Raw genomic sequence first — 14752 nt, forward strand, 5'->3', positions numbered from 1 at the left:
AGTGAATATACTGTAGACTTTTAGATGGTCATAAATATATGAAAATCAAAACTAGTAGCCCCCAAGGGCCGGCTTAAACTATCAAGTTAAGCCGGGAATTCAAATTAGTAGTGATCAACTTTGCACTGGTAGCCCCCAAGGGCCGATTTAATCAACATGAATAAACCGGGACTTACCACCATGGCTGAAAATAAAATCCAAGTATGTAGTCTTTATCAACCGGATCACATCATTTTGCCCGGGTCATGATATGAACTTGTCTTTAAAAGAGCAATAGGCATTAGCCCCCAAGTGCCAAGGAAAATACTTGTATTATGCTTGGGACTTCAGAAATGATCCTTCCATGTTGTTCATGTCACAGGCTAAACTAAATGAAAAGGAGAGCCAAGTCAATGACCTGAGGGCCAATATTCAAGCTCAACAATCTAAGACCTCAATAGAAAAATCAGAGCTGAGGACTGCATTGGAAAAAATTGAGCAGTTGAAACAGAGCTTCAACACTGATAGAACCGGCTGGGAGACTAAGAACGCAGCTTTACTAAAAAGAGCGGAGGATGCCGAAGCAGCCCTTAAACCGGTAACTGACGAGTTGTCTGGTTTAAAGCATCAAATCAACAACATGACATCGGCCATCTTTGTTAAGTACCTTCCTTTGCATCAACAGTATATCATAATCATCTGCCGATTTACCAATAATTTTACTAATGTAGGCTCCCGAAGCACCAAGTTGGGTTCAGACATGCGCATCATGCTTAAGGTTCTCTATACCCTGGTAGAACAACTATATACTGGCACTCAACAGACAATCTCTGCTGCTATTCATAAGAAGCCTCCGCCCACCCTCATCAAGGAAACACTGTAGAGGCTATCGGTGCTGCCCCAAAGGATTGAAGATTTAAAGCAAGCAGCCACTAGAGCCGGCGCCATGACTGCCTTAAGCCAGGCAAAGGCATGGAAAGCAGATCTTGATCGAGAAGATTTAGCCAACGGTTGCCCTGGTGTGAAAGAAGACGGGTCTCCCTTCAGCGTTGATGATTTTGCACAAATAGCAAGGGAAATGTGTCTGTTAGCAAGCAAACTGGCTGAAGAAACAAATCTCTCCCAATACCAGGCGGCCTATGATGCTGATAACAAGAAGGTGAAGGCGTCGGTTCATCAAGAGGTGGATCTCATCCCACTGACTCGTAAGCACACCTTCGCTCCTGACATTGATCCATCAAATCTTATGGATGATGAGGTTGTGCTTAGAGCTTTGACCGTCATCAACTGGGCTATGCCTAACTTCCAGCCAATGGATAATCAAGGATATGATGAAGAAGAAGAAGCGCATGATGACCCGGAGGCTTCAACCCGCCAAGACTAGAAGTCTGAATTCATGAGCCAGTTTACCAACCATAGCATTTGGATGCTATATCTCAAAAACACCTACCCTTTTGGGCCGTCAGGTGCCTTGCAATAGGCTAGTTAAAACAATGATCTGTCGTGCCATCGTGCATGTTTTATTTGCATAACACTGTCGATCCATTCTTTGAAGATTTGCACTTATGCTTATAATACTATTGGTTATGCAGACCATACTTATCATTTTTTCCTGCATACAAACAAAGTACAGGTGCCCTCGCGGTTTACCCTAGGGCGGGTTGTAATATCCCATAGAAAAACCATTGGTGGCTAAATAGTCCATAACCAGGGCCGGCTTATAGGAACCTCATATAATCATAATAAAACAAACCTCATACATGTGGCATTTCTTCACACTGTCGGCTTATCATGCGTCATGCAGTATGGCTAATAGCCCAAATATTGAGAGCACAATGCCCTGTTCAAGTTATTCATACCGCCGGCTTACAACGCCATATGCAGCAAGGGTTAACATCCCAAAGCTTTAGAGCACAAAAACTCCAAGCACATAACCATCATACATTGGCGACTTAAAGTCCAAAGCCAGTCCGGGTTAACAAAACTCCAGATAGATTCATATATGAACCGTAAGGCAACGTGGCCCTAATTAGTTCTCAACCATATAACAATATGGCAACAAAGATGAATCTCAAAAAATGTTTAAAGCAAATATAAATAATAAATCAGAAAAAAAAACAAGGCATTCATAGGCTGCCAAGCCTCAATGTCAAGTGCTACTCAAGGGCCGCACATCCATTGAGTTAAACCTTAATTCAAACCCGTAAGCCGGACCTCACATGACCAATCGCCGTTTTAACCTTGACAAATTCAGGGTCTCTATAAGATTGATTGTCAAGAGTAAGGCGAGTCATTCCAAGATTAACTGGTCGGAGTGGCAGGCCAACAAAGGCAGGATAACTCAGATTTTTGGTGAATGCACCTGGCGTCCAAGCCTATTACAAGGGACAGCAAAGCTCTGTTCATTAATAGGAGCCCCCAAGTAAAATTTCATTCCAGGCATGTAAGCTGAATTAATAGGGTAGTCATAGCTATGCTCAATGAGCAGGAAGCCCCCAAGCATTTTGTAATCATGGCATACAAGCCGGATCAAGAGGGTAGTCATAGCTATGCTCAATAAGCAAGAAGCCCCCAAGTGATCGTATGAAGTGATAATAAAGACTCATATTCTCAAAAATGATACGACAGAGGCCCTGAATTATCAGGGATGCCAGCTTTATTATATTCATCATAATATATACACTGACAAAATATGTACATCCAAGAGCCAGTGGCTCAGGTGTAATAAGGCCGAAGATGAGCAATATTCCACAGCCGACGGGTCTCCTCCTCTGACGTGCGTGAGTCATTGTGGTCTCGAACATCGATAAGGTAATATGACCCGTTGTTCAGATTTTTGTTGACCATAAAGGGCCCTTCCCAAGGTGGGGATAGCTTGTGCATGTCAGTTTGATCCTGGATGAGCCGGAGCACCAAATCTCCTTCTTGAAAGGTCCTGGTTTTAACCCGGCGACTATGATAACGAAGCAGATCTTGCTGCTAAATCGCCGAACGAGCCGCCGCACGGTCACGCTCCTCATCCAACAGGTCAAGAGCATCTTGACGTGCTTTTTCATCGTCAGCTTCAACATAAGCTGCCACACGGGGCGAGTCGTGATGGATGTCACTAGGGAGAACCGCCTCTGCTCCGTAAACCATGAAGAAAGGCATGTAACCCGTAGATCTGTTGGGGGTAGTATAGATACTCCATAACACTAAGGGCAATTCCTCCACCCAACAACCCGGCGTCCTCTACAAAGGGACCATAAGTCGGGGCTTGATGCCTCTCAAAATTTCTTGATTGGGTCTTTCAGCTTGGCCATTGGACTGGGGGTGAGCCACTGAAGATACATCAAGACGAATATGCTCTCACCGATAAAATTATTTCATAGCACCCTTGGACATATTAGTGACATTATCAGTTATAATGTTGTGAGGAAAGCCAAACCTGGAAATCACCTTTTTGATGAATTGAACCATTGTTGCCGTATCACACTTACTGACCAGCTCTGCTTCAACCCACTTTGTGAACTTGTCAACTGCCACCAAAAGGTGAGTCTTTTTATCTTTGGACCTTTTGAAGGTTCCAACCATATCCAGCCCCCAGACTTCAAACGGCACATGTCCTAGCCGAAGGAGTTAGTCGTGGAGCCATCGTAACTAGGTTAGCTTGAAGGGGTTAAACGGGACAAAGGATGCAGAGAGTTTACCCAGGTTCGGCCCCTCTCAATGAGGTAAAAGCCTACTCCTGCATTGTCTTGTATTGCAAGGGTTTTGATTACTAGGGAGCGAATACGCTTGACCTAGTTCTCGATTGTTTGTTTCTTGAGTTAACCCGCCGCCGGGTCGCCCCTTTATATACACAGGTTGATGCCCGGCGGCTTACAGAGTCCCGACCGGCTCATACACAATGTGTCTGGCTCGGCGACTAACTAAGCGTGCCTTACAATACAAGTTATACATGTGGCGGTTCATCCTCTTGGGCCTCAAGTCACCTCTGGGTCTTGGACCGTCAATAGGCTTGCTATGACTCACCATCTTCACTAATAAGTCGCCAGTGGTGTGACCCGACCCCTCCTAGGCAGTTCATACCCAGTAGTTATATCCCCAACAGCGTGGCCCCGTCAACGGCCTCGTACGGCCCACCTTCAGCATCGACAAGACAAGACCCTCGCAAGTGGCCAAGCCTCGCGAGGCAGACGACGTTAAGACCTCCAAAGGGAGCGGCCTCCCCAGGCTGGCTCCTGAGGAGTGGAGATTCCTATGCAGGCGCTCACCTCATGAGGTTAAGGTGACGTAAGCCATGACGACCAAGGCTAGGCGGGTGCCAGCGGGCGCAGTACTGCAGGTTTCCTCTTTGGTGCTAAGGAGACAAGCGCAGGCGCGGAGTCCCGAGGAGTCAGCCAATGGTTTCCATTTCCGTGCTACAAGACCAAGACCTCCACGACAGCAGGAAGGAGGTCATTGTCGACCCCACCACGACGTGACGTCCAGAAGCTTTGCAGGCGAAGACCACCTTTCATTAGGATAAGATTTACTATTTGTCTCCCTCCAAAATTGGCCGTTGTGGGATCCCTTCCCGCCTTCATTTTGGGGGAAGAGGACCAAGGCCACTATAAATACAGGTTAGCCACCACCATAGAAGGGGATCAGACCTGGGAAATCCATTTGAACCCTCACCAACTCACACCAACACAAGAACAAACCTCTCGAGGTAGGTCTTCCTCTATACTAGTTCGACCTCAGCCCACCGCGAGGCTAATCCACCACAAAGTAGGAGTAGGGTCTTACACCGTAAGGTGGCCTGAACCTGGGTAAACTGCCTTGTCTCTCTCTTTTCTTGTTCATCGATCTAGGCTGTGGGAACATCAAGTTGGCAGGCCGGGGAGATCGAGTTCTTCGCACACACCCTAGAGTATGAATCTTTCTTGGGTTTGCGGAGCCCCAAATCCGACAATAACTACTAATTAATTAACTAACTATGACAAGTAGCACTCCTCACCTAGCTAGTGAGAGTCAAACTCCTACAGTCCCCTAGTGGGATTGTCACCCCCACACCGGAGGGGATAGCCCCGTTGTCGTCCCTTCTGGAACTACCTGCGGCGTATGACGATCCACCCTATCCTCCTCCTCAGTGTCCCTCTCAAACCCATCCTAGTCTATGGGATCTTCCTTCACCTGCTTTTTGGCTTCATAGGTCATGAGCAACATCTCATTGTGATCCATGACATGAGCATCCGCGGATAGACACCTCACTTCGAGGTCGAACTACTGCATATCAACCTGGAGGTGCTTCATCTTCTAAGCCTTTGAGCATATCCTCATGTTTTCCAGTGCAAGGAAGTGCATGGTGTCTCCATCCTTGGGGAAGTTAAGACACACCCTATCGTCGAAGAGATCAAGCGCCTTGGCATCATAGGCACGCGCCATGAGCTTCGAGGTGTTCCACTGGCCGACATGGTACTTGACGCCATCCTTGGCAATCTCTGTCGACCACTTAGTCCCCTTCCATCTCATACCACAGAAGTGCAGTGCCATGTGTGATGGTGGCAATATCTAACAAGTTACTAAAAATGCATTCTAAAATTGCCGAATTTTTTGTCATGACATTCATTACAAATTGAACATATTGAGTGACATGAATCCGACAAAATGAATATTAATCAATGTTTCGCCAAAACGATAGCACTCATTTTGACTAGTAAAATTTGGCACATAAATAGCTAGCTATACTTAACAAAAAAACTACAATCTAGAATCTACAAACCAGAAACAAATAACTACACTACACTTAACTAAACACTACAAACTACAATCTACAAACTACAAACTATACAAAAACTACAATCTAGAAACTAAAACTATACTAAATATACAAACTAAAAACTGCAATAAATCTACAATATACAAACTACACTAAAACTACAATCTACTAACTAAAACCTTAATTTACAAACTAAAACTATACTATAATACACACTAAAAAATATACTTGAAAAAACCGATGGTGACAGTCAGAGCTCGCCTAGGCGGGCGGTGTGGCTGGGTGGGCGAGGCGGTGAAGTTGATCTAGCTAGCAATGGCGGATTAGATAGAGGCAGAGATGGTGTGGTGCGACGCAATGATGAGAGAGGCAGAGGCGGGACAACCTAGGCAACAAAAGCGGCGACCGCGGAGGGGACGGGGGCAACGGCGATGTTGTGCGGCTGCGGGAAGGTGTCAGGGTGCAAGGGGATTGGGGAAAGTAAGAGAGAGGAGGTGAGCTAGAGACGCCACTACCGTTTTGGGCCTGGTGGTAGAGTTAGCTGGTGCGGCGCACACCATCAATATTTTTTAATAAAATTTTCTATGTAGGTTAATTTTTAATCAATGCTTCATTTGGTTAAATTTTAATTAGGTTTATTTTAATTATATTTTTATATAGTTTATTTTTATTTATGCTTCGGTTATTTTTATTTATGTTATTTTAATTCACATTTTACTTAGTTTATTTTTATTTAGGTTCACGTTTAATTCCTGTTTCTAGGTTTTACTTAGGTTAATGTTTAATTTATGTATTATTATGCTTATTTTTTCCAAAAATTATAGTTATATTTTATTTATCTAACTTGATCCGGATACATATATATTACAAAGAAAATATAATACCGACATGAAGGCTAAACAATGACTACTAATTGTTACCCGATCTACCTAATTGCCCAAACTAAAACCATAACCACTACAATGACTCTCATAATAAGAAATGTTATCACTGATCCAGCTAGGAGAATGAGATTAGTAATAACACAAGCTAAAAGGGTATATTGAGGCTTCTTGATTTTTCTGATATGCTCTCGCATCTCATTGTTTTGGACTTGCATCTGGTCAAGCTGTTGTGTGAGTGGTCCATGATAGTTCTTCAACAACTCACTTATGTATTTCTTCAGGAGATCGACCCACCGTAAGAGACTCCTTTCTGCATATGTTTGTACATAATGATTTAGCAACGCGAGATTTGAATGCATATGTCAATTTGCTGAAACAAAGATTCGTTTTCGCTTGTATACCTTTCCATGGTTGTGTAGGTGAATAACTCTCGTTTTGGATTCCTTGGTGTATATGAAGTTCTCTTATCAAGAGGAAATTGACAACCACAAAGAAGCATAGGTGGCCTTGCTAGATTTTGGTCCGCTTTGCCGCTGGTGGTATAGGATTTGCTGCCAGATCAAACAGACATGGCGCTGAGCGGGATGATTCGCCCAACACGGATATTTGCATAGGACATGGTGGTGAGCTCATGGCCGAGCCAACAAGGGGAGGAGGGGAGCTCAGCCAAAGCAGTGAAACCCAATCTTTTTTTGGCACTCAGCCGATGTAGGCTCATGTGTGCGCCTCCTGCCGATTCTACAAGCTCCGATGGGTCCATTACCGGCCACATAACTAGGATAGGAAGAACAAAACCTTAAAGGATCTAGCTAGGGAGAACAAGAGAAGTGAATAATGAAGTTAAATTATAGGAGGAACAAGGAGAGAGGCTGTCAACACTTATATAGACATAAGTTATTGGTGGCGTGCCACCTATCCACACACCACCACTAGTGTCAGTACCTATGGCGTGGATAGATGGCACACACCACCACTAACTTGTGCCTAGTTAGGACACTTATTCCCACAAACTTGTGACGTGTGAAAAAGCAGCCATACTACCAATAACTTATTACAGCTGACGTGTCAAATATGCCCACGCCATCGCTATTTAAGAAAAAAATAGCAGCGGCATGGATTGAAAGTGGTGCACCATCAATTAAGATTGTGTGTAAACATTTCTGCATTAGTGTTTCTCACATAGTTTAAATCCGAAGGACTCAATTATTATTCTACACAATATTTAGAAATATATATCCAATTTGGCAACAATGTGAGGGGTATAGTCTGGTATGCTTAAATAGGTTATCCCTACTACTGCTATTTCACTCAACATGCAGATATGCCACCTCACCACACATGCCACCTTATCACGCCACTCAACATGCATGATAATATTCTCCTTCAACATGCACGCATCCCAACCCACCAAACATGCCACCTCTTCAATCGCACTACTTTTATGCTCTTAACATTCATGGACCATCCTTCTTACATTCTATAAATATCCCGAGGCGAGTTGGTAACCATAAACCTTTGATCTACAAATTCAAGTGTTCTTAGAGTTGTGTTGAAGTCAATCAAAGGATGAATTGCGGTTGCTGATTTGGTGTATTAAGATAGGTAATTTTCCTCAAGGTCATAATGTCATAAATAATTGATGAAAGTTATCTCTAGTCCCCAACATTAGCATACAAAATAACTAATACAATAATAAAATATAATATAGTAGTTTCAATTTCAATGCCGCCACGGCCTCCAGACCCACCTCGGCATCCAGTACTGGCTGGTCCTCTGGCTCGTGTAGAAGCCTACACCTCGTGTGGTGGCCAATGTCGTAGTTTTCCATGCGTCGGCGCGGTTCCTGCTTCGCCGCCTACACCATCCATTAAAATCTACTCCAAGCCCGAAATATTGCATGCTGGCAATCCCTCACTTTCAGGATGGCCCTGATGGGTAACGAAGCATGAAAATCAAAAAAATTCCTACGAACACCCAAGATCTAATCTAGGAGATGTATAGCAATGAGAGGGGAGTAGTGTCTACATACCCTTGTAGACTGAAATTGTTAACAATCTAGAGATCATGGTTGGTTGGCGTAGTCATACGTGCGATACCTCCTAGTTTAGCACACGTGTGGCTCGGTGGCGTCCTCTCCTTCTTGATCCAGCAAGGGAGGAAGAGGAGGTAGATGAGATCTGAACCAACACGACGGTGTGGTGGTGGTGGTGACAGCGGAACTCCGGCAGGGCTTCGCCAAGCGCTGACAGAACATGGAGGAGGAGTAACTGGAGGGAGACAGGGCAAGCATGGAGGCGTTTGCAGCCCCCTGCGCCTCCCCACTATATATAGGGGCGAGGAAGGGGTGTGGCAGCCCTATCCCCCCTCCCAAGGCAGGGGGTGATGTCTACTACACAACCTTCTTATTGTAGACGTTGTTGGGCATCCAAGTGCAGAGGTTTGTAGGACAATAGCAATATTCCCCTCAAGTGAATGACCTAAGGTTTATCAAACCGTGGGGGCGTAGGAAGAAGATGGTCTCTCTCAAACAATCCTGGAACCAAAAAGCAAAGAGTCTCTTGTGTCCCCAACACACCCAATACAATGGTAAATTGTATAGGTGCACTAGTTCGGCGAAGAGATGGTGATACAAGTGCAATATGGATGGTAGATATAGGTTTTTATAATCTGAAACTATAAAAACAACAAGGTAACTAATGATAAAAGTGAGCACAAACGGTATTGCAATGCTTCGAAACAAGGCCTAGGGTTGATACTTTCACTAGTGCAAGTTCTCTCAACAATAATAACATAATTGGATCATATAACAATCCCTCAACATGCAACAAAGAGTCACTCCAAAGTCACTAATAGCGGAGAACAAACGAAGAGATTATTGTAGGGTACAAAACCACCTCAAAGTTATTCTTTACGATCAATCCGTTGGGCTATTCCTCTAAATGTCACAAACAACCCTAGAGTTCATAGTAAAATAACACCTTAAGACACAAATCAACCAAAACCCTAATGTCACCTAGATACTCCAATGTCACCTCAAGTATACATGAGTTTGATTATACGGCATGCATCACAGAATCTCAGATTCATCTATTCAACCAACACAAAGAACTTCGAAGAGTGCCCCCATAGTTTCTACCGGAGAGTCAAGACGAAAACGTGTGCCAACCCCTATGCATAAGTTCACAAGGTCACAGAACTCGCAAGTTGATCACCAAAACATACATCAAGTGGATCACGTGAATATCCCATTGTCACCACAGATAAGCACATGCAAGACATACATCAAGTGTTCTCAAATCCTTAAAGACTCAATCTGATAAGATAACTTCAAAGGGAAATCTCAATTCATCACAAAGATATAGAGGGGGAGAAACATCATAAGATCCAACTATAATAGCAAAGCTCGCAGTAGATCAAGATCGTGCCATATCAAGAACACGAGAGAGAGAGAGAGAGATCAAACATATAGCTACTAGTACATACCCTTAGCCCCGAGGGTGAACTACTCCCTCCTCGTCATGGAGAGCACCGGGATGATGAAGATGGCCACCGGTGATGATTCCCCCCTCCGGCAGGGTGCCGGAACAGGGTCCCGATTGTTTTTTGGTGGCTACAGAGACTTGCAATGGCGGAACTCCTGATCTAGGTTATTTTCGGGAGGTTTCTGTATTTATAGGAATTTTTGGCGTCGATCTCACGTCAAGGGGGTCTCCGAGTCATCCACGAGATAGGGGGAGAAGCCCAGGGGGTAGGGCGCGCCCTCCACCCTCGTGGATGGCTCGGGACTCTTTTGACCCAACTCTTTTACTCTGGGGGCTTCTTTTGCTCCATAAAAAATCATCAAAAATTGCCACGTCAATTGGACTCCGTTTGGTATTCCTTTTCTGTAAAACTCAAAAACAAGGAAAAAACAGAAACTGGCACTGGGCTCTAGGTTAATAGGTTAGTCCCAAAAATCTTATCAAATAGCATATAAATGCATATAAAACATCCAAGATAGATAATATAATAGCATGGAACAATAAAAAATATAGATACGTTGGAGACGTATCAAGCATCCCCAAGCTTAATTCCTGCTCGTCCTCGAGTAGGTAAATGATAAAAATAGAATTTTTGATGTGGAATGCTACCTAACATAATTATCATGTAATTCTCTTTCTCGTGGCAAGAATATTTAGATCCATAAGATTCAAAACAAAAGTTTAATATTGACATAAAATAATAATCCTTCAAGCATACTAACAAGGCAATTATGTCTTCTCAAAATGACATGGCCAAAGAAAGCTTATCCCTACAAAATCATATAGTCTAGCTATGCTCCATCTTCATCACACAAAATATTCAAATCATGCACAACCCCGATGACAAGCCAAGCAATTGTTTCATACTTTTGATGTTCTCTAACCTTTTCAACTTTCACGCAATACATGAGCATGAGCCATGGACATAGCACTATAGGTGGAATAGACGGTGGTTGTGGAGAAAAAAAAAGAAGGAGATAGTCTCACATCAACTAGGTGTATCAACGGGCTATGGAGATGCCCATCAATATATCAGTGTGAGCGAGTAGGGATTGCCATGCAATGGATGCACTAGAGCTATAAGTGTATGAAAGCTCAAAAAGAAACTAAGTGGGTGTGTATCCAACTTGCTTGCTCATGAAGACCTAGGGAATTCAAGGAAGCCCATTGTTGGAATATACAAGCCAAGTTCTATAATGAAAAATTCCCACTAGTATATGAAAGTTACAACATAGGAGACTCTCTATCATGAAGATCATGGTGCTACTTTGAAGCACAAGTGTGGTAAAAGGATAGTAGCATTGCCCCTTCTCTCTTTTTATCTCATATTTTTGTTTTTCTGGGCCTTCTCTTTTTTTGGCCTTTCTCTTTTTTTTCTCACATGTGACAATGCTCTAATAATGAAGATCATCACACTTTTATTTACTTACAACTCGATACTTAGAACAAAATATGACTCTATATGAATGCCTCCGGCGGTGTACCGAGATGTGCAATGAATCAAGAGTGACATGTATGAAATAATTATGATCGATGGCTTTGCCACAAATACAATGTCAACTGCATGATCATGCAAAGCAATATGACAATGATGAAGCGTGTCATAATAAACGAAATGGTGGAAAGTTGCATGGCAATATATCTCGGAATGGCTATGGAAATGCCGTAATAGGTAGGTATGGTGGCTGTTTTGAGGAAGGTATATGGTGGGTTTATGGTACCGGCGAAAGTTGCGCGGTACTAGAGAGGCTAGCAATGGTGGAAGGATGAGAGTGTGTATAATCTGCGGACTCAGCATTAGTCATATAGAATCACATACTTATTGCAAAAGTCTATTAGCTATCGAAACAAAGTACTATGCGCATGCTCCTAGGGGGATAGATTGGTAGGAAAATACCATCGCTCGTCCCCGACCGCCACTCATAAGGAAGACAATCAAAAAATATCTCATGCTCCAACTTCGTCACATAACGATTCACCATACGTGCATGCTACGGGACTCACAAACCTTAACACAAGTATTGCTCAAATTCATAACTACTCACAAGCATGACTCTAATATCACCATCTTCATATCTAAAAACAATCAAGGAATCAGAGTTCTCATAGTATTCAATGCACTTTATATGAAAGTTTTTATTATATCCCTCTTGGATGCCCATCATATTAGGACTAAATTCATAACCAAAGCAAACTACCATGCTGTTTAGAGACTCTCAAAATTATATAAGTGAAGCATGATATTTCAACAATTTCTTCAAAATAAAACTACCTCCATGCTCTAAAAAGATATAAGTGAAGCACTAGAGCAAATGACAAACTACTTCAAAAGATATAAGCGAAGCACAATGAGTAGTTGAATAATTATGTAACTATGTGAAGACTCCTTATAATAAATAAAATTTCAGATATTAAGTACTTTATTCAAACAGCAAGAAAAACAAAATAAAATGACATTGCAAGGATAGCGCATCTAATGTAAAGAAGCAAAAACTTAGGCTCAACCAAAACTGACCGGTAGTTGTTGAAGAAGAAAGGTGGGATGCCAACCGGGGCATCCCCAAGCTTAGATGCTTGAGACTTCTTGATATATTAATTAGCAATGCATTGGGCATCCCCAAGCTTGAGCTTTTGTGTCTCCTTAATTCCTCTCATATCACGGTTTCCCTAGTTCTTGAAAACTTCGTCCACACAAAACTCAACAAGAACTAGTGAGATAAGTTAGTATAAATCCATGCTAAACCTTATCATTCTCTACTGTAGAAAATCACTAAAATTATAATTTGACATTGCATACTAAATTCCTCTGCATATTTAATACTCCTATCATCAAATAGAATCATTAAACAAGCAAACATGTGCAAAAAATACAATCATAACGGCAATCTGTCTAAACATGATAGTCTGTAAAGAATGCAAGAAGAATCATACTTATTTAAGTCCAAAAATTATGAAAAATTACCACACTGTAGATAATTTGTTGTTACTCATTGTGTCAAAATTTCAATATTTTATCATGTTCTGACTATTCACAAATATTTAAAACATAACAGCAAACTTTCTGTTTTTAAAATTGCAACATATGGACTTGCAAAATAAGCATGGTAAAGGCTATACTTGACCTTTTTATTGAAGTAAAAGATGAAAAAATTACTCTAAATAACAACAATAAAATCCTAATAAAAAAATGATGCTCCAAGCAAGACTCATATCATGTGGTGAATAAAAATATAGCCTCAAGTAAAGTTACCGATGAACGAAGACGAAAGAGAGGATGCCATCCGGGGCATCCCCAAGCTTAGACTCTTGGTTGTCCTTGAATATTACCTTGGGGTGCCTTGGGCATCCCCAAGCTTAGCCTCTTTCCACTCCTTATTCCATAGTCTATGGAATCTTTACCCAAAACTTGAAAACTTCACAACACAAAACTTAACAAAAAACTCGTAAGCTTCGTTAGTACAAGAAAGCAAATCACCACTTAGGTACTATCAAGACAAGATTAATAACTTTTCTCACATGATTCCTACTGTACCCTATCATTTCTACAATTTATATTAAGTAATATAAGCCATGGAAACTAGAAAACAAGCAAACTATGCATCGAAAACAGAATCTGTCAAAAACAGGGCAGTCTATAGTAATCTGTAACTCCTGAATACTTCTGTAACTCCAAAAAATCTAAAAATTAGGACACCTTGAGAAATTGGTTTATTAATCTTCTGCAAAAAGAATCAGTATTTTATCACGCTTATGTTAAAAATGAAAACTTATCTCCTGGGCGCAAAAGTTTCTGTTTTTCAGCAAGATCAAATCAACTATCACCGTAAGCCATCCCAAAGGTCTTATTTGGCACTTTATTGAAACAAAAGCTATAAAACATGATTACTATAGTAGCATAATCATGTGAACACACAAAAATAGTAGGTATGAATGTTGGGTTGTCTCCCAACAAGCACTTTTCTTTAATGCCTTTCTAGCTAGGCATGATGATTTCAATGATGCTCACATAAAAGATAAGATTTGAAACATGAAGAGAGCATCATGAAGAATATGACTAGCACATTTAATTCTAACCCACTTCCTATGCATAGGGATTTTATGAGAAAACAATTTATGGGAACAAGAATTAACAAGCATAGGAAAGCAAAACAAGCATAACTTCAAGATTTTAAGCACATATAGAGAAACCATGATATTATTGCAATTCCTACGAGCATATATTCCTCCCTCATAATAATTTCAGTAGAATCATGAATGAATTCAACAATATAACCATCACATAAAGCATTCTTTTCATGATCTACAAGCATAGAATTTTTATTACTCTCCACATAAGCAAGTTTCTTCTCATTCGGAATAGTGGGAGTATCATAAGAAACTCGAATACTATAACTTATTTCCACATTAAAAGAGTAATGTTCATAAAAAGGGTAATCATAATCATGACAAGTTTTGTAAATATAATCATCACTACTTTTTATAACATAAGTATCATCACAATAATCATCATAAGTAGCAACTTTGTTCTCATCACAATCAATTGAAACCTCTTTCAAGATAGTGGAATCATTACTAAATAAAATCATGACCTCTCCAAATCCACTTTTGTAATTATCACAATAAGA

The sequence above is a fragment of the Triticum dicoccoides genome, chromosome 2A, assembly GCF_002162155.2.
Source record: "Triticum dicoccoides isolate Atlit2015 ecotype Zavitan chromosome 2A, WEW_v2.0, whole genome shotgun sequence".
Lineage (NCBI taxonomy): Eukaryota > Viridiplantae > Streptophyta > Magnoliopsida > Poales > Poaceae > Triticum > Triticum dicoccoides.